This window comes from Gorilla gorilla, chromosome 14, assembly GCF_029281585.2.
Source record: "Gorilla gorilla gorilla isolate KB3781 chromosome 14, NHGRI_mGorGor1-v2.1_pri, whole genome shotgun sequence".
Classification (NCBI taxonomy): domain Eukaryota; kingdom Metazoa; phylum Chordata; class Mammalia; order Primates; family Hominidae; genus Gorilla; species Gorilla gorilla.
The window spans coordinates 92,943,874-92,971,041 of NC_073238.2; the positions used below are offsets into that span (position 1 = coordinate 92,943,874).

Genomic DNA, 27,168 nt, shown 5'->3' on the forward strand with positions numbered 1-27,168 from the left:
TGAGGAAGAAGGCCCTCATGAGACAACAAATTTTCTGGCACCTTGATCTTGAACTTTCCAGCATCAAGCCCTGTAAGAAATAAGTTTCTGTTGTTTATAAGCCACCCAGTCTATGGTATTTTGTCATAGCAGCCAAAATGGGCTAAGACATATCTATAGTCTTAAATGTTTACATTAGAAAATAAAGGAATAGAAATTAATGAGCTAAGCTTCCAATTTCAAAAGCTAGGAAAAAAACTATAAAATACACTAAATACAAAATAAAAAAATAAAGATAGTAAGAGCAAAATTATTAAAATATAAAGTAGATATAAAAAGAGAAGATAAGAAGGACAAATATAGTTTACAAATATAATTAATAATATTGACAAACCATTGACAAGTCTGAAAAGAACAAAAGAGAAAAGGCACAAATGAACAACAGAGAAAATTAAGAAGTGGGTTACCACAGATGCTACAGAAATTTTAACAAATTAAGGATAGAGAAAAAAATTTTCCTAACATATTTGAAAACTTGGAAGAAATGGGCACATTTCTAGAAAAATTTTACTTACTAAAGCTCCCTTGAAGAGCAACATCATATTTAAATAATTCTATACCCATTGAAGTAATAAATTCATAGCTAACAGTTTTCCACATTAACAAAATAAAAAAATAAATATTATCAGACTTTCAGGAAACAATGTCAGTTTCATAGGGACTATTCCAAATAATAGAAAAAAGAGAAAATATTCCATAACTTACATAAAAGGCTAGCAACATCTTCATGCTAAAACCTGACAAGAACAGTATGAAGGGAAAAAAATCACATTTAATAATCACATTAATTATATATTTAATATATTTAATAATATCAGTGTAAAAATCCTAAACAAAATATAAGCAACTTGAATCTAGGAACATATAAAAAGTCTGATAAATCATGAACAAGTTGTGTAAAGTTGATAAAAGTGAACTTTTCCAAGACTGATCTCCACAGGCAGTTCCCCCTAAGGGGAAGAAACTGCCTCTAGTAAAACTGACCTTCTGAGTGGTTCCATGGAGACCTGTGTGGGCCCGGTGCTCAGACAGAACAGATAAGCCTCAAGACCTGCACCCCAACCACTCCATCCCCATCATGCCAGGGATAAGTTCCTTCTCTAACCACGAAAACTGATGTGGTGACTTCTGCCTTTGGCTTTGCATGTGATAAAGCTACTATGCAAAGCTTAGACCAATTCTCAGACCACAAAAGGTGAAGACCTGGCATCCCCTTCAGCAAGCCATAAATGAATGCTTAGTTCAACTGATGGAGTAGGGCTGGGGCAAAGCCTCTGCCACAGCATATTACAGTTGCATACTGAGCCATAGTGACTCCAGACAGGGGCTATAGTCATGCAGCGGAGAAGCTCACAGACCAATGCTTAAGGTCTCTTGTCTGATCCTGTCTGATTGTTGTTCACGGGTATGCAGTGTGACAGGTATCACCTGCCTCAGTTCCCATCTCTTGGAGGCCAACATCAAGGACGATTGTCTAGTGAATGTCCTTAGATTTGATCCATTCTGAGGTAACATAATAATGAATGTTATGGAATGAACGTTTGTATCTCCCCAAAATGTGTAACCCCCAGTGTGATGATATTTAAACGTGGAGCCTTTGGGAGGTAATTGGGTTTACATGAAGTCATGAGGGTGTGTCACCCGTGATGGGCTCAGTGTCTTTCCAAGAGGAGGAAGAAACTGAAGGTTTCTTTCTCTTTGCAGTGTAGGAATTTAGCTCAAAGGTGACCATCTGAAAGCCAGGAAGAGGGCCCTCACCAGAACCCAACCATGCTAGCACCCTGTTTTCCAATTTCTAGCCTCCCAAACTGCGAGAAAATAAATTTCAGCTGTTGAAGTCACCCAGTCTATGTTATTTTGTATGGCAGCCCAAGCTGGCTAAGATAGTGAGGAAATACAAAGAAGGGAGAGTTGACTCACTCTCTAGTGATTGGAATGTGCTCCTTACCATTCTACTGAGCTGTCTTTCAGTGTAGTTAGACAGAGTAGATCCAGCAACAAATGATGACTGAACCCCTGATTGAACATCTGCTGAATTCTCCCTGATCCAGGTTTGATGATGTACACTGCCATTGGAAGTAGGCATTTCAGTAAAGGTACTAATTCATCATAGAATGAAATCAAGAGGAATAGAGGATATTCCTATGTGCTTTTACTCCACTGAACATTTTAACAGCGTTGGGTTGGGGGTGGGCATCTTTGACAGCTTGCTTCCAATTCAAAAGAACCTGAGTGCATTTTCCTACATTTTCAGAGCATTTTTCTCTTTTCTGGAGAGCTTTTCATTCATTGCTGTGATAGTCTTGTCACTTGTTAGTGTTCAGAGGGTTAGAGTTAGAGCTTCTTCAGTTTATATCTTTAAATTATATCAGCAGGTGATCATGAGGCTCTTTGTTTTCACAGCTGACTTGGGTTATCATTTTAATCCTAGACACTCTAAGATTGAAAAACTTAGGGAGATACCACATGGTGAAAGCTATCTAAGTTCAGCAGCAAATCACATAAAAGACATGTTTTTTATCCCTATTATATATCAATAATATCCAGTCATGCATGACATAACAATGGTTTTGTTAATAACAGGCCAGTGGTCCCATAAGATTATAACATGTTTTTGTTGTACCTTTTCTATGTGTAGATACAATACTTACCGTTGCATTACAATTTCCTACAGTGGTCAGTTCAGTAACATGTTGAACAGGTAGCCTAGGAACGATAGGCCATATAGCCTAGGTGTGTAGTACATTATACCATCTACGTTTGTGTAAGTACACTGTGTGATGTTAGCACAATGACAAAAATCACCAAAGGATACATTTCTCAGAACATATCCTCATCGTTAAGTGACGTATGACTGAAAATAATTTTCTAGCACAAATACCACGTCTAAACAACACCAAATATAGCAACACAAAAGGTGCATTCCTTTTGAATTTGATGCACCATCTCCTTTGGATAGACCTAGCTCTCTAGTCTGCCTTTATGTAAGAATCAAGTCTTTAAGTATTGTGGTCCTGTAAGTGCACAATATATTTAATCCACTTCCTATACTCTTCACGTAGTCTTAAATGGAAATATAGTCCACAAGCAACTCAAGAAGTTGGCATCCAGGCTATTTACATCATCTAAGCAATTAATCATTGCATGGTAAGACCTAAAACAAAACTATTCAGCCCAAATTAACAGCTATTCAGCTTCCTGCAGAAGTGTGCAAAACCTGCACAGTAAAACATGTTTTATTTTACTGGCATGGTAAAGGCATCTTGTGGGTGCTGTGCTGAAGAAAAAATATACACGGTAAGTCATCACTGAATGCAAATGACACGTTCTTGGAAACAATAACTTTAAGTGAAATGACATATAATGAAACCACTTTTTTTTCTCATCAATGTTATAAGGTAACAACATTGATTGAAATGATGTTTTATTCGAGGACCTGCTGAACATCACTTCATCACACCATACATAGACTGGAATAAAATAACATAAATAATTTAGTCTTTTCTTCTTGCTGCTTGAATTAAGAAAGGATGTAGCATTAAAGTTAATATTTTAAAATTTTCATTAAAACATATCTAGGGTCCTGGCCCATGAGTCCATGTTTGCTGCATCACAGGCACTGACCATTGCCCTGGGCAAGCATTTTCGGAGCATCACAAAGCAAATCCTTTCCTCTTCTTTTATGGCAGGGGCTCATGATGCCACTGTGTCACATATGTTTCCAATTAATCTCCTGCTAGGCTATCTGATTGAATTACACAATCACTGGAATGTTTTAAAGGCTTAACTAATTTGAAGCATAGCCATAGGTTAAACACTGTTGAACCATCACACTCGAAATATATGTTTAACATAAACAAATCATTTCACAGATACAAGCATGGCTAATGGGGTACCATAATAAGGGGAGGCAAATGCCTTTGTCTTATTTTGTCCTTTTACCCAAAACATTATAGTGCCTATTTTTAATACTAAAAATAAGGTACAAGGAGAATTTTCCATTTATTACAGTATAGACAAACAATCTGAATAATTCAAGCTGTGTTTACAGAGCACAAAGTGAGGTTCAGGTTTCATAAATATTCATGATTAGTGAGGGTAAGCAGTCCAGATAATTCAGAAACTACCCTATCCCCACACAGTTCAATTTGCTAGTCTAGAGAGAACCAATTTACCAATAATTATGACATCTCTACTTCACCACTTAGTATAGAACCATGGAGGAGAAAATGCTTCCTTATTTTTAAGCTTAATTTAGATTGTTGTTTCAATTTGATTATATGGGGATATGTGGATTCAGTCGTAGAAGAAGATTGTGCAGTCTCCCCAAATTCTCAGCCTATATTTTAGGTATGGTGCTTCTCTTTCCTTCCATTCTCTTATTCTTGTTTTCTGCCCTTGGCATGAACAGTGTGCATGAAAGATGGCACTTAGGTCTTAGCTCCCTGTGATTTCATCCAATTAGGTGACTCTAGCACTTTGTAAAACTGTTTCTCAGAAGGTAGTGGCCCTCCGTACTTTGGGAAATGAATGGTGTCCTTTACAAGGACATTCCAGAAAAATAGGTCAACTTATAATGTGAAGCCTGGCTGAGAAGGAAATAACCAAATGACATCTAAGACTTAGGCAAAAAGTTAAAATACCTGTCCTTCTAATGATCTCTACTGCTTCTTCTTTTAATAAATGTCTTTAGTAGCTAGAGAACAGTTACACAAGAGAAAGGACCAATGAGAAACCATTGGTGGGAAATAATCAAGGGAAAGGAATTTTATAAAATGGTAATTAAAAATCAGAGCTATGAATGTAGTTCTAAAATTCAAACCTTGTGTTATACTTTAAGCATATCAATGAACAGTGATCTCAGATAAAAATATTGATTTTCTAGAAGGCTTCAATCTTACAGTGCTTTTTTCCCAAAGCCTTGCAAGTTTCACAAGTATCTTTTGTGTTTTATTCAGTAACTGCTGAGAGGCTGCTGCCACATAGCAGAGAGCTGGATGGTCTGATACTTTGGGGTGGGTCAGAGTTTTCAAAGAACTTCCCATCTAAGGAGGCAGCAAAGCTGACAGAAATGCAGGGACCACATCAGGCCTTCACCTGTCTGTTTCCACAATGGAGTGACAGAAATCTGCTATTTTCTTCCAGGAGCAAGTCTGGCTGAGCCTTTAATATCCATTTCCTTACCACAAGAAATTGTGTCTGGGCTTCACGTCTTAAGCAATGACTACAACAGAGCTCCTTAGCAGATCTGTGAGGGTATCAGTTTTATTTTTACAAAATCCAGAATTTTTGTTGGAAGTTAGCAATGATAGAGGAGTGACTGTGGAACAGGGGGCTAGGTAGCAAAAGGAAGTGCAGGAAGGAAAAAGGTGAAGACCACTGGGAAAGTAAACTAGAGTGGTGCATCCAGCCTTTGAATTACTTTGGCAACTACTTATTTATATGTCTGTTTCTATGAATGGAAAGTTCCTTGAGGACAGGGACTCTGTCTTATTTGTATTTGCAATCATTGCATCTAGTATAGAGATGTGGAATACTCCCACTCTTCTGCTTACCTTTCCTCTCATTATTGTTCTCTCTCTCCTCCCCAAGGGCAGAGGAGTTGCTCATGTATTTAGTCTGAGTTTACAGTATTGACTAGACCATATCGATCAGCAGGTAAGGTCACTGATCATACTCATCTATGGGATAGGAAGCTAAATGAACCAAGAGCAGTCAGATCTAATAGGCTACGAGTGACTAGGAGTCAATGGCCTGGAGCCTAGTAGATAAATATTTTAAACGAGGCATCACAATTATGTTTGCTGGATATGGACCTCTGGTCAGGTACACAGAACCACTGACTAAATTATATTCTGACTGTATAGATTCTCTGTTATCATATGGAAGAATCAACTATGAAAATACATTTTTCTAATTCTTGGATTTTTTGCTAGTATACATATAGATTTCAGAAAAAAATGGTTTGCTAAGGTTTTAATTCATTAATTAATATGTTTATGAAGAGCCTATTACATTCATTCATTTATTCTTTTATCTGTGCTAAGCAGAATTGAATGATCTACATACTCTGCAACTCTCTGCCAACACGTCAAGCTATAATCTATTACTAATTGTCAGATAGAACTGGCTTCATGGGTGTGCAATCTGTGCAGGCACACAATGCTCCACACTCAAAAAAGATCTACACTTGATACAATGCTCTGCTGTCAATATCTAGAACTTCTTATAATTTTTTCACAAGGGAACTTGTATTTTCCGCTGGATCCCACAAATTATGTAACTGGTCCCACTCTCAGTGTCAGGATACAAAGATATTAGGTAAGATTGTTGGAATCCCAATGGACTGCAGTCCAAATATTCTTTAAAAAGCCAGTGGGTAGGCCGGGCTTGGTAGCTTAATTCTGTAATCCCAGCACTTTGGGAGGCCAAGGCGGGCAGATCATGAGGTCAGGAGTTCGAGACCAGCCTGACCAACATGATGAAACGACCCCTCTACTAAAAATACAAAATTTAGTCGGGCGTGGTGGTGTACACCTGTAATCCCAGCTACTCGGGAGGCTGAGGCAGGAGAATTGCTTGAACCTGGGAGGCGGAGGTTGCAGTGAGCCAAGATCTCACCATTGCACTCCACCCTGGGTGACAGAGCGAAACTCCGTATGAAAAAAAAAAAAAAAAAGACAACGGGTAATAAGGATCTAGACAAGTAGCCCATGGGCATGGGCCTATCTCAGATCTCAGAAGTCAGAAGAGAAGATACAGACACAAGAAAAATCCAAATCCTGAATATATAATATTGGAGTCTTTAAAAATTTAGGTAGTTAATTTGTTAATTAGCTAGATTTAATCATTCCACAGTGTATACATACTTGAAGACATCATGTTGTACCTGATAAATACATGAATTTTATCTGTTGACTTAAACAATAAAACAAAAAATAACTTTCATCCCTTAAAGAATAAAAATCCAAAAGGAATGTGGATCCATGTTAAGAAGGCATGGTCTCCAAAGCGGTTCCCTGCCTTCACTTTTATTTATTTTTAAATTTTATTATGCAAAATTTTAGATATTATAAATGTGTATAAATAATAATATAATTAACCTCCCTATATTTATCATACAGCTCCAACAGTTGTCAATATTTTGTTAATCATGTTTCATTCATTTCTCTATTTTTGCTGAAGTGTTTTAATTAAAACCTCTGTATTTCACCCATAAATACTTCAATGTGCAAGTCCAAAAGATATTCTTTTTTAAATACAGCCTCAATATTATTGTTATACCTAACAAAAGTTTAAAAAAATTAATGTTCAGTTTATGTTCAAATTTCTCAAAGATGCGTTTCTATAGTTACTTTGTTAAATTTGAATCCTAACAAGGTTTGCATTTGTTTGGTATTGTCGCTTAACTTTCTTTTAAACTATTATAATTCCCCTTATCTCCATTTTTTTCATGCTATAAATTTGTAGAAATAGCTGGGTTATTTGTGTAATTACCCACATTCAGAATTTGGCTAATTGCATCTTCACAAAGTTGCTGCTCTAGCCCCAGAATTTGTGTGATAATTGGTTTTAGATTTAGGGGATGGATTAGATTTGGTTTAATTTGGGGGCAAGAAAACTGCATAAATGGTGCTGCATATTTTCTTTTATTTCTCCAGCTTTATTTAGGTATAATTGAAAAATAAAAACTGTGTACATATAAGGTATATGTGTACATTGTAGAGATTTATCCCTGTGTTTTCTTCCAGTTATTTTACAGTTTCAGGTCTAGTATTTAAGAGCTTAATCCATTTTGAGTTGATTTTTGCATATGTTGTGAGATAAAGATACAGTATCATTCTTCTGCATATGGATATCCAATTTTACCAACATTATTTATTTAAGAGATTGTCCTTTTTCTCATTTTATGCTCTTGGCACCTTTGTCGAAAACCAAATGACTATAAATGGGTGGGTTTATTTCTGGAATTTCTGTCTTGTTCCATTGGTCAATGTGCCTGTTTTTATGCCAGCATCATGCTGTTTTAATAACTACATCTTTGTAATATATTTTGAAGTCAGGTAGTGTGATGCCTCTGGCTGTCTTCTCTTTGTTCAAGATTATTTGTCTATTCAGGTTCTTTTGTTGTTCCGTACACATTTTAGAATTGTTTTTCTATTTCTGTGAAAAATGCTACTGGAATTTTTATAGGAATTATACTGAATCTGCAGATAACTTTGGGTAATATGGATATTTAAACAATATTAATTCTTCTAAACAATTAATACAGAATATTTTTCCATTTATTTGTATCTTCTTCCCTTTCTTTTATCAATGTCTTATAGTTTTTGGTATACACATCCTTTACTTCCTTGGTTAAATTCACTCAAGTATTTTAATTTTTTTATTATTGTAAATGGGATTATTTTCTTTTTTTTTAAATAGTTAATTGTTGGTTTGCAGAAATGCTACTGATTTTTGTAGGTTGATTTTTTTACCCTGCAACTTTACTGAATTCTATTATCAGTTCTAATAGTAATTTTGGTGGAGTCTTTAAGATTTTCTGTGTATAAGATCATGTTGTCAGCAGAGACAATTTCACTTCTTCCTTTCTATTTGGTAGCCTTTTATGTCTTTTTCTTCCCTATTTGCTCTGGCTAGGACAACCAGTACTACGTTGAACAGTGGACCTCCTTGTCTTGTTTCAGATCTTAGAATAAAAGCTTTTAACTTTTTAATTTGAGTGTAATGTTAACCATGGCTTATGATATATGGCCTTTATGGTATTTATGTAAATTTCTTCTCTTGCTAATTTGCTAATTTGTTGACAGCTATTGTCACAAAAGAATATTGGATTTTGTTAAATTCTTCTTTTCCATGTGGGTTTTGTCCTTCATTTTGTTAATATGATGTATGACATTTATTTATTTGCATATGTTGAACCATCCTTGTATCCTAGGGATAAATCCCACCTGATTATGGTGAAAGATCCTTTGAATTCAGTTTGCTGGGGTTTTTTTTAAGGATTTTTATAGCTATGTTCATTAGGGAAATTGGTCTGGAGTCTTTTTCTGGAGTCTTTTTCTGGAGTCTTTGCCTGGCTTTGGCATCAGGCTAATGCTGGCCTCCTAAAATGAACTTAGAAGTATTAATGCTTCTCCAAGTTTTTGGAAGAGTATGAGAAGGATTGGTTCTTTAAATATTTTATAGAATTCAGCTAAGAAGCCATCAGGTGCTGGGCTTTTCTTTAATAGGGAACTTTATTATTGATTCAATCTCTTTCTTCATTTTTGGTCTGTTCAGGTTTTCTATTTCTTCATGATTCGGTCTTGATAGGTCATATGTTTCTAGGAATTTATTAATTTCTTTTATGTTATCCAATTGTTGGCATATACTTGTTCATAGTAGTTTTTATGATTATTTGTATTTCTGTGGCACCAATTGTAGTATCTCCTCTTTCATTTCTGATTTTGTTTATTTGAGTATTCTTTCTGAAGGATAGCTTTGTTAAGTGTAGTATTCTTGGTTGCAAACATTTTCTTTCCTTTCAGCAGTTTGGTATATATCATCTCACTCTCTCCTAGCCTGTAAGATTTCTGCTAAGAAATTCACCAATAATGCTATAGTGGTTCCCTTGTATGGAGCGTGGGGCCTGGAGACTTGGGGACCAGCCTGGAATCTGGTGCTTCAAGGGCTGGCCAGACACAAGGGTGGGTCTAAAGCCTGGGTTTGTCAAGTCCAGTCTGCAGTCCAGGTACACTGAGGCTGGTCTGAAGCCCAAGTCTGCAGGAGTTGGCCTGGTGCTGGGGTTCACAGAGGATGGCCTGGTGTTGAGGTTCATGCAGTCAGGTGTTCATTTTACTTTCCTTTTAATATATTGAGGCTGTCTCTTCCCCCAGTTGCACTGTGTGGACTTGGGAAAGTGGTGACATTCCTAAAGTGAAATTATCCTTTCTGTCTTCTTCAATGCATCTTTTCTTATTTCTGTGCTATATTCAGGTGATGAAATCTTAGACCCTACCAGAGCATCTCACATTGGCTTCAGTGGTTTAGCAGTGAAGTAACTCACATAACTTCAACTCACAATGCATTGTGATATTATATGGCTGAACCTAACTGCAAACGAGTGAGAATGTTTGACCCACCTATAAGCTCAGAAGAGGAGAATTGGATATGTGTGAGCCCTAGAAGTCTCCATCATAAATAGATAATTTAAGCTGAGCTTTGAAGCATATTAGACAACACTGGGGAACCATTAGAGAAGGGTTTGGAAACAATTGAAGGTATGCAGGGTCATCTCTGTAAAAACACTAAGGTTGGAGTGGGATAAACATAAGCAAGAGAGTTTGTTTCTAACTAGCTGTGTCATTTTGGGTCAATCACTTCACCTCTTTGAACCATATTTTCTCTTTGAAAACTAACTTCTAAAAACAAATGTTATTCAAATATTTCTTGAGCAGCTAACCACTTGTTTGAAGCAAATGAAATCTTGTGTATGACCCCAATTCACAGAGCAAATATATGTATGGCTACTCTGGGTGAAGTATGGAGGACTGAGAACTCAGACTCCAGATATTTCCCCTTTTCCCTACAATACCTATCAGTGGCTCTTGAGGCAGCACCACTAAAAAAATTAATTTCTCGTACATTGTAACTTATATTTCTTGATTTATTGACTTCTAATGCTTAACGGTCATGGCAAGGGTGTCTGAGACATGTATTTTAAGACTTCATGTCAAGAACCCAAATCACTATTAGCTAGATATGGGAGTAGAACACAGAAAATTCAGCCTATAACTATAAAAACAATTTGAATACTTCCTTCTGAGACTCTTTGGAATCATGGTTATTTGCATGATGATTATCCAATATCCTATACATTCATATGTGGTTTTCTGTGCACACATGCATAAATAGTTAACATGGTGGTGAGAATGCTGCTGCCACTGTTGTTTTTGCTCTTAAACATTTTGGAACCTTATCCAAAAGGGAAGGTGAATTTTTATAAAGCACATTTTCAAACTGCTGATGGAAATGTTTTCAGCTGCTCAGAGGAAGATATTTGTGCCAATATGAAAATTAATCAAATGAAGCCAATTTATTTTATTTATACCTTTTTTACTTCCACAAGACAAAAGGCGATGGTGAAATGCCAATTTCCCAAGGCTTTGTCTACACTGAAGAAAAGAGTATGAAGCACTGAAGTAATCTGATAATAAGAAAGGGTGGTAGGGAAGCCCTGTGAGATTCTACATCTCATGTAGAAGGTTTCCTCTGAGCTAAGACTATCCAAGAGCATTGGGTCAGTTGTCCTGGGCTATTATGAAATCAATTTAAGGAAAGAATTTTGTTTATACAACTAATGTACTACTTACCCCATTCTCAGGAGTTATTCCTTATGTACCTAATGAATAAAAGAGTTGTAGGAGAATTTTTTTAAAAAATCTTGTTTTCATCTGTTGTTTTCTGCAGATTCTTTAAGGACAAAACAAAACATAATGACTAAATGATGTTGTCCTACATCAACAAGGGTTTCCTAATAAATAAACTTTCAATATATAATAATTAATGTTTTATTATTTTGTGACACATTTTGTATACAGTAAATGGCATTTCAGTAGAAATTCAGATTATTGGTGTAAGAATTGATAAGCAATAAGTATTTATTTATAGACCAATTTTTGGTATAGGCTATTATCATTGTTATTATTATTATCCATACTCATCCTTGTGGTTGAAGAAAGCTCTTACAATATAATTAAGCAGCTCTGGGAGCCAGAACTATTTCTTGAAAATTCCTTGATGTTATCAGATTAAGGTGCATGACAAAAATGCTGGTAGATGTTATCCTTAGTCATATCAAACATTTCCTATTGTCCCATCCTCTTTCTGAACTACCAGAGTATTTTCTCTGTATAAGACAAAATCAGGTACAGTAAAAGAAAAAATTCTGGCAATAGGAAGAAAGAGCGAATGTTCTTTCTTCTCTTTCCCTATTTCTAAGAACAAATGACAGCATGGAGTATGTAACAAACTGATACATATGAACTGCAAATTTCCCTTTGACCACAGAATGAGGCAAGGATTAAACATTTGCCTAGCTCATTAACTATGGAGTTAAAAAGGTTTGAATGGGAATATAAAAAAACGCATTTGCAAAACTTCACCGCCTATCAGGAGGCCAGCTTCAGAATAGCTATTTCTTCCAAAGTAAACATTTCCTTTTTAATTTCTTGGAATTGCTCTTAGTTTTTCTCAAATTTCACCTCTTGATTCAAGGTTCTGCATTTTTAATAGTCCTCTCCATCTATCTGCACAAAAGTTAAAGAATTTCTAAGATTATAGAATTTTTTTCTAAATTATACTTCATTAGCATTAGAAGATGTTCTTACAAATTTATCTTTCAATCATATACCTGATTTTATTTCACAGTACTTTAGATTTCATTTCTCTTTGCTGTAAAGTCCCTAGTCTTGTTCGATAAAATAACCATGGGGATTTTATTCATTTTAAAGACAATTCTATAGGGCTACATTATCACATTTAAGTAAATGAGATTTACATTTTTACATTATTTCAAATGAAAAGAAGCGAATGTCTTTAAATTATTAAATCTTTTGTCAAAAATGCTTTAAAATTCTGTTTTATTTATCAGAGATTTTTAATTAAAGCTATTTCTTAGAAAATGAATTCCTTATGAAGAAAACATTGAATTCTCCTTTTATCTATACATTAAATAGCTTATGCATTTTTTATTCCTTTAATTTTAGATGCCAATATTTTACCTCTCGGGTACTTTCTGTGTAGAAGATTCATAACAAGAACAATACTTATTCTGCAATTCTTTATATAAAGGTGAGTAACTATTCAAAAATGATTACAGGCTAACAATCAAAGTCTAATACAAGTTGTTGTGCTGCAAACTGGATAATCACATATTTTGGCAGGCCATGCATGGCCAAGTATTTTTGTAATCTTGATGAAGCAATAAGAACACTAAAGCATGTAACTGTGGCATAGCAAAAATTGACGCATATAACAAAGTTAGACCTTTGAATATTGACAAGCCCATTTTCTGGCTTGATGGAGAGAAATAAGCTCCTGCATCCACATGGTTGATCATCTAACTTCTGGAAAGGATCAAGAGGTTTGTTTTCTCATTGATTTCTATCATTCGTATAGTTTTTATGTTGCTGATTTGGTAGAAAATCAAATAGAAAGCACCTTAAGCCAAGTTGTTTTTGCCAATCTTTGAACACAGGCCAGAATTTATAGTGTAGCCTACCTCACTTATATAGTGAAGTGTCATAGTAAACAACAATTAGTAATTCCTTTCTTCTCAGAAATGTAGGGAAATGGAACAAGATTACAACCACATGGTGTAAATTGGCTTGTTGATGTGCACTTGCATGGGTATGGCTGGGATATCAGAGCCTATGACAGTTGTTTTATAGTGTCACCTTAAAGCCTACTACATATTGATTCGCAGATAGTAATTTGAAGTTTCTTTTCACAGTTGAGAATATGACCTTGCATATTAAAACCCTTAAATCACCTTACCTTTCCTTAGATAACCTGCCCCTTCTCCACAAAACCAAGGATTCTTATCTCCTAATTCCTAGGTAACAGGAATTCTCTTCCATTGGAAATAAATACTGGTACTTATGAACAGTAAAGATTTGCATTTGTTTGAGCACCTATTTTAATAAGCTATTTTATGAGAAGAAGAGATGAATAATATTATACCTATTTTATAAGAAGAAGAGATGAATAATCTTTGGCTGTGTACTTACAATGTACCGGTTATTAATCTATACATATTTCTATAAACAATCTCCATTTTAATTCTCAAAATACCCTTCAAAGTAAACATTCCAATACCCAATCTCTAGGTGAGTAAACTGAGGCTTAGATAATCATAACACTAGTCAACAGTTATTGTGTACTTGCTATGCAATGGGCACTGTGCGAAGTGCTTTACATTTACGTCAATGCTAAGTGTACAATGAATCCTTACAACTCTAGGAAGGAGGTGTCATTATTTTACCCATTTTAAAGATGCAAACACTGTGGCTTAAAAAGGTTAAGGAACTTTCCCAAGTTAAGATGTGGTGTGATGTATTGCTGCAACAGCTTCATTCTAAAATAAATATTCCAAGAGGCCTAGAGTCTTCAGGAGAAGAAGGAAGAAAAATTGTTTTCAAGTTAGAAGTTTTCCATTATTAATAAAGTAATAAGACTAAGAGGGATTTGAAATCTTTTACTACTGCCACTGAAGAGGCTGGGGAGGTAAAGTATAGGAAGGCTTCCTCTTACCAGGCACTAGGATCAATGCTTTACATGTTGTTTTAGCCACTGTTCCACTTTTGAGAAAGACAGCATGATCTCATTCTACAAAGGAAGAAGCTAGGTGTCAGAAGGGTTAAGAAAGTGGCCCAAGGTTTTACAGTTAAAAAATGGCAGCCTGGACTAAGAGGCAAAGCACATCTGCAGTTGTGGTGAGATGGCGTGAATTGGGATAAGTACAGATCATGAGGATTGAAAGAACTGCCCAGAGTTTAGGGCATTCTGAGTCTCAAACACTGTCATGGCCTTACCATACTGTCAGACTTCCTTAAGTAGCTGCACATTCCTCTCTTGAAAACTCCAGCTGGCAACTGTTTTAAGTGGGGCAGCCCTGCTAATAACAAAATTCTTCATCCACTCAAAGCAACCAGCATGGTGCATGTGGCCCAGTTCTGCTTCTCACTCTCAGAATCACAGAATCTGCTGATTATTCACCTCACCTTACACCTCAGAAACTTGCCAGAGCCAAGCTGAGCTACCTTTATGTGTGATTCTGTCTTGGATCTTGCCTTACCCAGTACTCCTGACTTCTCGCACTGGGTGTTACACAGTGATCCAGCTTCCTCTGACCCTCAGAAAATCCATATACAAGATATACAAACTCTCTGAATCTTCTTTTTCTGCTGAGAGGTTAAAATTATATTGCTTACCCAGGCACGGTGGCTCGCACCTGTAATCCCAGCACTTTGGGAGGCTGAGGGAGGCAGATCATCTGAGGTCAGGAGTTTGAGACCAGCCTGTCCAACATGGTGAAACCTCATCTCTACTAAAAATACAAAAAAAAAAAAACCTGGTGTGGTGTCAGGTACCTGTCATTCCAGCTACTCGGGAGGCTGAGGCAGGAGAATCACTTGAACCCAGAAGGTGGAGGTTGCAGTAAACCGAGATAGTGCCACTGCACTCCAGTCTAGGTGATAAGAGTGAAATTCCATCTCAAAAAAGAAAGAAAAATGATATTGCCTACATCACTGCATAGAGATAAATTCTATACCTATGTGAAAGTACTTTGAAAAGTGTTCCAGTGCTAAATACACCTCATTCACTATCACCAATATTCCACATCACATGGCAATACTGCTAGAAACAGCAATGACAGGTATGGAATGTACCAGTTAAGTGAGGGAAAAACAAAACTAATGTTTATTGAATGGCTCAGTACCGGGGGCTTCCCATGCTCTAGGGATGTAGAGATAATCCCAATCTTCAATAAAAGTTAAGTTAATACATCATTGCAATTCAGAAAATAAGCTCTAATAGATACACACAATGGAACTAGTAACAGTTATGTACTCCCCCCGACTTCTCCCATCCCTGTAGTACCACAGCCTAGCTAGTAGTAGCCATATTCATACAGTAAAATCCCCCTATTTTTAATTGGTCCAAAGGTGGGGGCCTATTCTAAGCTGAATTAATTAGAGTTTCTCCTTTGGAACTTGGTTTCTCATTTTTTGCAGGTTGATTCATTGCAAGATCATATTTACAACACTTACTAGCTTGTCACTGCACTTGTCAGAGATCCCAAACTCTGCTCCAAGACCCCTTCCCATTGTTTGTGGCAGCACCTGGAGAAGGCTTCCATGTGATCAGGGACAGTTGTGCTCTTTTAACTGTACATAGGCTTTCTTGTAGCAGTTGTCTCCTGGAAGGTCATCCCAGGGAGGCCCTTTTCTTCTCCCGCTGCTGTTCTTGCCTCTGGAGTATGCTCCTATCAGGGTACAATGCCCGAGGGCCCCCAAGGCTGTAAATCCTCCCACATTGTACAACATACAGCATACCTTCAAGGCCTCACTGAACTCGAGAAAGCCTGAGTTCTGCTTAGATGGATAACAAATCTCCTTTTTAAAATAGAGGTTGGATATAATTTTGAAGTGTGGGGAGTTTTTTGAATACAAGTTGATGTGTAAAAAGGCATCCACAAATTTAGTGGCTTGAAATAACAACTATTTATCATTTCTTAATATTCTGTGGGTCAGAAATTAAGGCATGGCAAATGCCTTAATGCACAGTTCTTTTGCTCCATATGATGTTGGCTGGGATCACTTACGTGAGTTCATTCAGCTGGATGCACAGTTGGAACTGGAATATCCAAGGTGGGTCACTCATTCTCCAGGGCTTCTTTCAATGTGGCCTCCACTTATTCACTCTTCTAGAATGGGCTTCCTCACAACATGGCGGCTAGTGTCCAAGATGGAGTTTTCCAAGAGGGAGACTGCAGAAGCTGATATACTTCTTAAAGAATAGGCTTAGGAGGCCCAGAATGTCATTTTCACCATGTTCTTTTGATCAAAGCAGATCACAAGGCCAGCCTAATTTCAAAGGATAGGGAAAAAGACTGCACTTCTTAATGTGAGGAGTATCTGGTATGTGCATCTAGGAAGGGAAGAATGGTTGATGGCCATATTTGGATGCTACTATTGTAATGAACAGACATCATGTTTACTTCTCCATCACTCTTTTCCTCCTCTCACTGCCCATGGAGGTACTAAACAAACCTTTCTCTCTGCAAGTTCTCTTTTCCATGCATGTCAATACGTACAAGAGACAATCAGTGTATGTGTGTCTGATATAGACCTAATCAACGTAGTGATGTTAAAAACTCCCGTATTCAGCACACATGGCTAAAAATTTGATCTAAGTTTTGTTGTGGCAGGTACTGCCAACTAAGTATTTACATTCGTTATTCCATTAAAGTTTCTTAGATAAAATGAGAGACATATTATTGTCACCATTTTATACGTAAGGACACCAACTCAGCAAGGTAAATAATGTTTCCAAAGTCACACTGCTGATAAATAAGTGAGCTGCAACCTGACCCCTTGTCTATCTAGTGAGCCCATGCTAATGACATTACATCTCACTACCTCTCTTCAGTCTCATCGGTATAGTTAAGAAAATGGTTCTTCATTCATGAAATACATGCAGATTTTTTAGAATAGAAAACATTTTCCTTTAATGTTATTTTTAAGATAGCTCCTTTTGAATGAGTTTTGGCCATTGTGAATCTATGGCTTTACCTCTGAAACAGAAAAACATTAAAGAATAATATAAAACTTTTATTTTAGTCAAATTAATCCCCTATAGTCATTTCTATGCCATGGAGTATTGAATTAATAAAATATTGATTTTTCAGAATATATCACTATATAGACAGACTTTAGCTAAGCAGTGTAAACAAAATTTCATGGTTTAACACCAACATTTATTGAGGACCTACAATATTCTTAGCATGCTGATAGGTATCAAGGGATATGAAATACATACAGGTTTTTGCCCTATAGAGGCTTTTAATCTAGTTTAAGAAAACAAGTTATGATCGTATAAAATTAAATGAGATGGAGATTAAAAAATACTCTTGAGTTTACAGAAAGTCTAGATCTCTGAGTTCTGGGAGGGTCAAGAAAAGAGAGGACTGGTAGACTGGGACTTTTAGAATAGAAAGGGTCAAGAAGTGCAAATAAAGTGGTCAAGAGAAGATAGAATCCAAAACATAGCCAGAAGCTCATAGAGTAGTTTGAATAAATACTTTCAGAGAAAAAAAGCAGTATGGTGGGATGTAGGGGGAGGATGTTGCTTAAATTAGCCAGTGTAGTTGGATAGTTCTCAGAACTTCAGGGACTGCTATTAACACAGCAGAGTTTTAATACAACAAATGCAAGTAGGTGCTAAAAATTACCCCCCAGTTTAAATGTCTGGACAATCTATAGGCATTATCTATTTATCTGGACCCTCCAAATGATAACAAAGACTTGTCATCAGCTCTTTTTCTAGATTAAACAGTGGCAAACAGGTTTGTACCTTTAGGAAGGAAACATGGGAATCGGGCATGGGGTTTGGGGAAGAACATTCCATTTTACACACTAACGTCACTCCTTACCTTAACCATTTCTGGCTCCCAGTTAGGAGAGCTTTCTGACAATGAACTGGACACCATCTTGAGGAGTTTATACCTGGAACTCTTAGGATTTAAATTTCTGAATTGGGTGGTAGTGGTAATACATACTTTTCATATTCATATTCAGTAAATAATATGATATTACTTTTGCAAGCAATAGCATGAAGGTAATGATGTAATTTAGTAGGAACCAGCAAGAAATCAAAACCGTAGAAATTAGTTTCCTCATCGGTAAAATGAAATGGTTGGAAAAGGTGATCGTCAAGGTCTCTTCTTACTTTATTAAGATGCTGTGATTCTAAGATGCTATTCTGTATATAAACAAGATTATTAATTTGAACTCACAGGACTTATTTTAAAACATGTATCATAATATGGGCATATTTCAAATTTTGGTAGATTCCTGTAGTTTGTGTTATCTGATTTCACATTGTACTATTATTGTTATAGATGAACACTAGAATAATTACAGTTTACCAAATGCTCTGGACTCTCATGATTTAATATGGCATATAAACATAAGATGACTGTGATTACTTTGAATGAATGAACAACTCAGCACTCATATTCTTAATCAGAATATAGACTTCACAAAATTATTCTGACATCTTACTCCACCCTGATGCTGTAGACATTCCGAATTAATAACTGCAATAAACATGTTCAATCCGTTATATGGGTCAGTTACAAATGTAATGAATATATTGTAAAACACATTTTAATGTGAAGACCTCAGTTCTCATGTGATCTGTATTCTCTTCCTCCTATTTCCTGAAGTGAAGAAGGTTTTAAATCTACTACCTAATACATATAATCATAAAATGTAGAAATGAATTAAATAAATTGACCTCCATCTAATTTTGTGTATCTCCATGGCAGTTCCATTTTTTAAATTTCATTTTTTCATGACAATAAGTAAAACACATTCAGAAACTAATAAATATGATAAAAATAATTTCTGAACTTTTATAGAAGAAAACTAAACATTGCTGACCAAATACTTAATGCCTTTTGCAATCTACTCCCAAGATGTGCTTTAAACTTCTATTTATATAACTCCTCCAGATTCCATATGTATGTTTCTTGTGTATCACTTGGAATTACACACCTTCATGATGTTTGTTCCCGCCTCTCTAAATTAATTCTGTCTTTTTGTCTCCATTGTACTTTACTTATGTTTCTACGATCGTACCTACTATTGTTTGGCACATTAGACTTAATTCTGTGACCTGCGTTTGATCCAGCCATGTGGACTATCACAATCAATATTTTCCAGACTCTGCTCCAGGCAATGAGTATAGCATCTCCATCATCCCTCAAACTACCACTATTTTGGGGAGCTCCTAAGAGATGTCTCATGTGAGATTATGGATATAATTTTTTTTTCAGTTTTTTCACTATACTTGTTTATTTTATGACATGCTACAAATTGCTTCCAGTGTAATTCTATCTAGAATGTAAAAGGTTATTTAATTATTTCCATGTTTAAAATTTAAATTTTTGACAACCTGTAGACCACAACCACATTCCTTAGTATGGTATTCCATGACCTGGCCTCTTTTTAATTTTCTAATTTTACCTCTGAACATTCTGCACCTTGAAATTTATGCTCTAGAAATATCTACTATCAGCTTGTTCTCTCACATAGCATATGCTTCTATCATATGTGTCATTATTTATGTTGCTTCAAGCGCGTAAATACATAAATAATGACACATTACATAATGTATTATGTGTCATTATTTATGTCCTTGAAATGTCTTTCCTACTCTTCTTTAACTGGTTCATCTCCTCCTCATCCATTGGAATTCAGCATACAGATAATGTCTTACAAAACATCTTGTCTTAAACCCCTAAATGATCTCTAGGCCTTGCCCATGTACTAAAAACTTAAAACAATAATAATAATAGCAGTAGTGAGCACTTGTTAAACATTTAGTTCTAGATATGGTTCTACATTCTATACTTGGGTTATTTCTTCTAATTCTGTCAACAGCCACATCTGGTAGATACAACTATTATTCTCATTTTACAAAGGAGACAGAGAGAGCTCACATTACTTTTCTAAGTCTCATAGCTAATAAGTGGAAGAACCCATTACAGCCTGCTTTCATTTTACAATGGCACTAATCACTTTGTAATGAAGTGGTCAGTATATGAGTTTGTCCTCTGTGCCACACTCTTCTTCTTCGACTGGATTCTAACCAGCACACTGGTTAGAAATATAATATTAGAATTTAGAAAAAAAGCTCCAGACAGTGGACTTAAACTCAAGAATTGTATATTGCAGTTGATGATTAAAGCTAAGTGTTTGTTGACATCACTAAATATAATTTTTAGAGTAAACAGATAAAAGAATTGCAGATGGCATCTTGGAGAAAAACAAATTTAAGGGGCAGTCAGAAGAACAGAAACCAATCAGAGAAAAGAAGAAAGAATTTACACAGAGGTAAGAATGAGGAGAAATGTCACAAGTCCCAGAGAGGACAATTAAAATAAAACAAAAATAATCAGCACAGTAAAAAGTTGCAGAAGTATCAGCAATATGAGAACTAAATAAAATGATTGGATGGAAGAAAGAGACTACAATGAGTGGTGGGATAAATGGAACCAAAGAGTGAAAGCAGAAAATGCAGCATGCATGTTCATGAATTTTGGCAGAGAATGAAATTTGAGAAGTGAGTAGGAGGAAGAGTTAGGGTTGAAGGAAGGAGTGGGTAGTTAAGTATGTTTGTCAGTGGACTGGGATGAGAAAGTCAAGGAAAGATTAGAGAGGTAAAAGAGAGAAGGGATATTAATGGATCAAAGACCTAAGAAAAGCACGGTTGAAGAACCATCCCCCTCACAAAAAGAATTAAGAAACTGTGAGTTCATTTATTTCATTTAACAACCCTCCCATGGGCCAGGAACTGGGGATACAGCCATGGTCAAAAGAAACAAAATCCCTTGTCTTTGTAAATCATACATTCTGTTGTAGATTCTAGTAGGAAGAAAACACCGAAACATACAAAGTGAAACATATGAAAACATGCAAAATAAAATAACATACAAAATAAATAATGTATTATATGATTATTTCTCATGCTATAAGGAAAAGTAAAGAAGTCAAGGAGGGAGAAAATATAGGGGTGAGAACTATAATTTTTAAGAGTGGTAGAGTAGCCTCCATAAGAAAGTGTCATTTAAGAAAAGTCTAGGAAGATGGTTGTATGGCTTCCTAGAGCACACCAGACAGTGCAAATACCAAGTTCAAAGGTCCTGTCGTCAGTGTGCCTTGGGGGACTTACCTGCCTCATTCTATGTCTCTTGGACCTGAGAAGACTTTTTTTTTTTTTAATCAATTGAGATAGAATTCCAAAGTTTATTGTTAAGTAACAATACATGCAAATGATATACATAATACTATACCATTTGTGTAAAAAATGTAAACAGCAAAGTACTACTGTATATCTTCTTTTTTTATTTTATTTTATTATTATACTTTAAGTCTTAGGGTACATGTGCACAATGTGCAGGTTAGTTACATATGTATACATGTGCCATGCAGGTGTGCTGCACCCATTAACTGGTCATTTAGCATAAGGTATATCTCCTAATGCTATCCCTCCCCCCTCCCCCACCCCACAACAGTCCTCAGAGTGTGATGTTCCCCTTCCTGTGTCCATGTGTTCTCATTGTTCAGTTCCCACCTATGAGTGAGAACATGCGGTGTTTGGTTTTTTGTCCTTGTGATAGTTTACTGAGAATGATGGTTTCCAATTTCATACATGTCCCTACAAAGGACATGAACTCATCATTTTTTATGGCTGCATAGTATTCCATGGTGTATATGTGCCACATTTTCTTAATCCAGTCTATCATTGTTGAACATTTGGGTTGGTTCCAAGTCTTTGCTATTGTGAATAGTGCCACAATAAACATATGTGTGCATGTGTCTTTATAGCAGCATGATTTATAGTCCTTTGGGTATATACCCAGTAATGGGATGGCTGGGTCAAATGCTATTTCTAGTTCTAGATCCCTGAGTAATCACCACACTGAATTCCACAATGGTTGAACTAGTTTACACTCCCACCAACAGTGTAAAAGTGTTCCTATTTCTCCACATCCTCTCCAGCATCTGTTGTTTCCTGACTTTTTAATGAATGCCATTCTAACTGGTGTGAGATGGTATCTCATTGTGGTTTTGATTTGCATTTCTCTGATGGCCAGTGATGGTGAGCGTTTTTTCATGTGTTTTTTGGCTGCATAAATGTCTTCTTTTGAGAAGTGTCTGTTCATGTCCTTTGCCCACTTTTTGATGGGGTTGTTTGTTTTTTTCCTGTAAATGTGTTTGAGTTCATCGTAGATTCTGGATATTAGCCCTTTGTCAGATGAGTAGGTTGTGAAAATTTTCTCCCATTTTGTAGGTTACCTGTTCACTCTGATGGTAGTTTCTTTTGCTATGCAGAAGCTCTTTAGTTTACTTAGATCCCATTTGTCAATTTAGGCTTTTGTTGCCATTGCTTTTAGTGTTTTAGACATGAAGTCCTTGCCCATGCCTATGTCCTGAATCGTAATGCCTAGGTTTTCTTCTAGGGTTTTTATGGTAATAAACTAGAAAATCTAGAAGAAATGGATACATTCCTCAACACATACACCCTCCCAAGACTAAACCAGAAAGAAGTTGAATCTCTGAGTAGACCAATAACAGGCTCTGAAATTGTGGCAATAATCAATAGCTTACCAACCAAAAAGAGTCCAGGACCAGATGGATTCACAGCCGAATTCTACCAGAGGTACAAGGAGGAACTGGTACCATTCCTTCTGAAACTATTCCAATCAATAGAAAAAGAGGGAATCCTCCCTAACTCATTTTATGAGGCCAGCATCATCCTGATACCAAAGCCGGGCAGAGACACAACCAAAAAAGGGAATTTTAGACCAATATCCTTGATGAACATTGATGCAAAAATCCTCAATAAAATACTGGCAAACCGAATCCAGCAGCACATCAAAAAGCTTATCCACCATGATCAAGTGGGCTTCATCCCTGGGATGCAAGTCTGGTTCAATATACGCAAATCAATAAATGTAATCCAGCATATAAACAGAACCAAAGACAAAAACCACATGATTATCTCAATAGATGCAGAAAAGGCCTTTGACAAAATTCAACAACCCTTTATGCTAAAAACTCTCAATAAATTAGGTATTGATGGGACATATTTCAAAATAATAAGAGCTATCTATGACAAACCCACAGCCAATATCATACTGAATGGGCAAAAACTGGAAGCATTCCCTTTGAAAACTGGCACAAGACAGGGATGCCCTCTCTCACCACTCCTATTCAACATAGTGTTGGAAGTTCTGGCCAGGGCAATCAGGCAGGAGAAGGAAATAAAGGGTATTCAATTAGGAAAAGAGGAAGTCAAATTGTCCCTGTTTGCAGATGACATGATTGTATATCTAGAAAACCCCATTGTCTCAGCCCAAAATCTCCTTAAGCTGATAAGCAACTTCAGCAAAGTCTCAGGATACAAAGTCAATGTGCAAAAATCACAAGCATTCTTATACACCAATAACAGACAAACAGAGAGCCAAATCATGAGTGAACTCTCATTCACAATTTCTTCAAAGAGAATAAAATACCTAGGAATCCAACTTACAAGGGAAGTGAAGGACCTCTTCAAGGAGAACTGAGAAGCCTTTTATAAGCCAATGTGTTATACCAGGTTGTCAGCTGACTTGAAGGTGGACTTTTTGTATGCAAATTACTCTTAAGCTTTCCTAGTCTGTACTTTGCTAAGTCTCTGGAACTGAACCATTGCCTCCCAAAAAGGGCAGGATCCAAGCAAGTCTGAAGCCCTCCTCAGCTCAGGGCCTTGGCAGAACAGCCAAAGGGAAGTGGAAAGTGGTTGATGTGTTTTCTGAGGTCCAAATATCTAACAAGAGGACTTACCCTTGTTCCTGATTCCCAGTTCATTCAACGCCAAAAGGAATCAAAAATAAAGAAAATTGTGAAGTGTGTCCTGGGTAGGATTTGAGGTTTGGGAATATTTTCTAAAAAAGAGGACACTTTGCTACTTTGCTAATTGTAAGGTGATTGTGCAGAAGGCTAAAGCCTGGAGCCTGCTGATCATGATACAAGGGTTGCACAGATGCAGCGGAATTTTCTTGAAACTGTCCCTAATTCTGTTTTAGGAATCTTCGGTACAAGGCTATTCTATGTGCAGAGCCAGGTGCCACTGGGTACTATAGTCTAGACAGTTATTCTACAAACTGCATTGAAGAAAAGAGGCCATTATTTGTCCTGTCTCAGGGCAAATCAAAGATGATCCTTCATCCAAGGACTGACCCCTTTTCAAAGAAGAGGTTCCAGAATCTGTCTGATGTATTTTCTCTTTTGGACAACTATACTTGAGCAGGCTCTGGATGTGGACTCTGGAAACAGCTTGCTGACTGAAATTGAACCAGAATACAAGCCCCCAAGAAAAATACTGCTTTCTCTTGCAATTTAAGGCCTCTCAAAAGGAATCTGCCCTCAGACACCTAGGATGGATCAGAAGAAAATTTTGTTTTACAAAATAAGGTTTTCCCATATCGACAGATAAATGGATAAAGAATATGTGGTCCATATACACAATGGAGTACTATTCAGTCATTAAAAAAAAAGAATGAGATCCTGTCATTTGCAACAACATGGATGGAACTGGAGGTCATTATGTTAAGTGAAATAAGCCAGGCACAGAAAGACAAACATCCCATGTTCTCACTTATCTATGGGAGCTAAAAATTAAAACAATTTACTTTGGGAGGCCGAAGTGGGTGGATCACAACGTCAGGAGATCAAGACCATCCTGGTTAACACAATGAAACCCTGTCTCTACTAAAAATACAAAAAATTAGCCAGGCGTGGTGGCGGGCACCTGTAGTCCCAGCTAGTCGGGAGGCTGAGGCAGGAGAATGGTATGAACCTGGGAGGCAGAGATTGCAGTGAGCTGAGATCATGCCACTGCACTCCATCCAGCCTGGGCGACAGAGCAAGACTCTGTCTCAAAAAAAAAAAAAAAAAAAATTAAAACAATTGAACTAATGGAGATAGAGAGTAGAAGGATGGCTACCAGAGGCTGAGAGGGGTAGGAGAGGGTTAGGAGGAATTGAGGATGGTTAATGGGTACAAAAAATAATATATAGAGAGAAAGAATGAATGACCTAGTATTTGCTAGCACAACAGGGTGACCATAGTAAAAAATAAATTGTACACTTTAAAATAACTAGAAGTAGGCCAGGTATGGTAGCTCATGCCTGTAATCCCAGCACTTTTGGGAGGCCGAGGTGGGCAGATCAGTTGAGGCCAGGAGTTCGAGTCCAGCTTGGCCAATGTGGCTAAACCCCGTCTCTACTAAAAATACAAAAATTAGCCTGGCATACTGACGCACACCTCTAATCCCAGCTACTTAGGAGGCTGAGGCTAGAGAATCTCTTGAATCCAGGAAGTAAAGGTTGCAGTGAGCCAAGATTGTACCACTGCATTCCAGCCTGGATGACAGAGCAAGATTCTGTCTCTAAATAAATAATAATTAATTAATTAAAAATATAATTGAATTGTTTGAAACACAAACGATAAATGCTTGAGGTGATGGATATTCCATTTACCCTGAAGCAATTATTATGCATTGCATGCCTGTATAAAAATATCTTATGTAACTCATGATTACATACAAATACTATGTACTCACAAAAAACAAAAATAAAAAATTTTAAAAATAAGTAAATAAAATAAGAGTTTTCCCACATTGATACCTGGCTATGTATCTAGTATCTTTTGTATACTGTAGCTAAATATTTTATCATAAGACAAAAAGTTTTATAGGAATTTTAAAGCATCTGAAAAAGAAGCTTAAATTTCCTTCACAATTCTGATTAAATTCTGATGCTTTGATGCTGTTACCTGTAATATTCTGTAAAATATCTACATTATATCTGTCATATTTAATCAAATTCATTATAAAATTTCCTAAATGCTTCATGTCTATAATATTGCTTTAAAGAATATTACATCATTTTTAAAAAATGTAAGGAGCAACCTGACAGGCAATATTTCACACTTTTTAAATCATCGGGTAGCTGACACTAATTGTGAATTACAGATAAGCCCTTTTTCTGATGAGGAAAAATCAAGATGCAATGCACAGTGCACCTAAACAGTGAGTATTTGACACATTTCCAGTGTGACGGGATTCACTATAACTTTACTATTCTCTGTGTTGGAAGAGCTGGTTGATAGTTTTTATCTAGAAGTATATTACAATTACAGTTGAAACTTTAAGAACCAAATTAAGTTGGCATAGTTGTGCTTTCAGTCGCTCATACTGCTTTACCTTTTTCCTTAAATATCTGTGAATATTCAAATGTTACTCTATTAAAACAGAAAAGTGGGCAGGGCACAGTGGCACAGGCCTGTAATTCCAGCACTTTGGGAGGCCGAGGAGGGAAGATCATTGAGCCCAGGAGTTCAAGACCAGCCTGGGTTGCATAGTAAGACCCTGTCTCTACAAAAAAATACAAACAAACAAACAAAATTAATCAGGTGTGCTGGCAGACACCTGTAGGTCCAGCTACGCAGGAGGCTAAGGAGGGAGGATCACTTAAGCCCAGGAGTCTGAGGCTGCCCTGCTGTGAGCTGTGAGCGCACCACTGCATTCCAGCCTGGGTGACAGACCAAGATCCTGTCTCAAAAAGCAACAACAACAACAACAACAAAAAACACACACACAAAAACAAAAAACAAAAACTTAAAAAAAAAAAAAAACAAAAAACTTAAAAAGAAAGTCATTTGGCCTGAGTGAGAAAGGCAGTGGACAAAGACTGGGACCAATGCAGGGAAAGATCTAAGGAAGGCAGCTTCCAGTCAGGCTCAGGAG

At 36.6% G+C, this 27,168-nt stretch overlaps 1 long non-coding RNA gene across 1 annotated transcript in view; it reads left to right on the forward strand.

Moving 5' to 3' along the window:
• Positions 1-27,168, forward strand: part of LOC129526503 (uncharacterized) — a 272,622-nt gene that overhangs the window by 160,587 nt on the left and 84,867 nt on the right. Inside the window, exon 3 of the long non-coding RNA XR_008671162.2 lies at positions 12,792-12,876. This is a non-coding gene — a long non-coding RNA (uncharacterized lncRNA). The remainder of the gene's footprint in view (positions 1-12,791; positions 12,877-27,168) is intronic.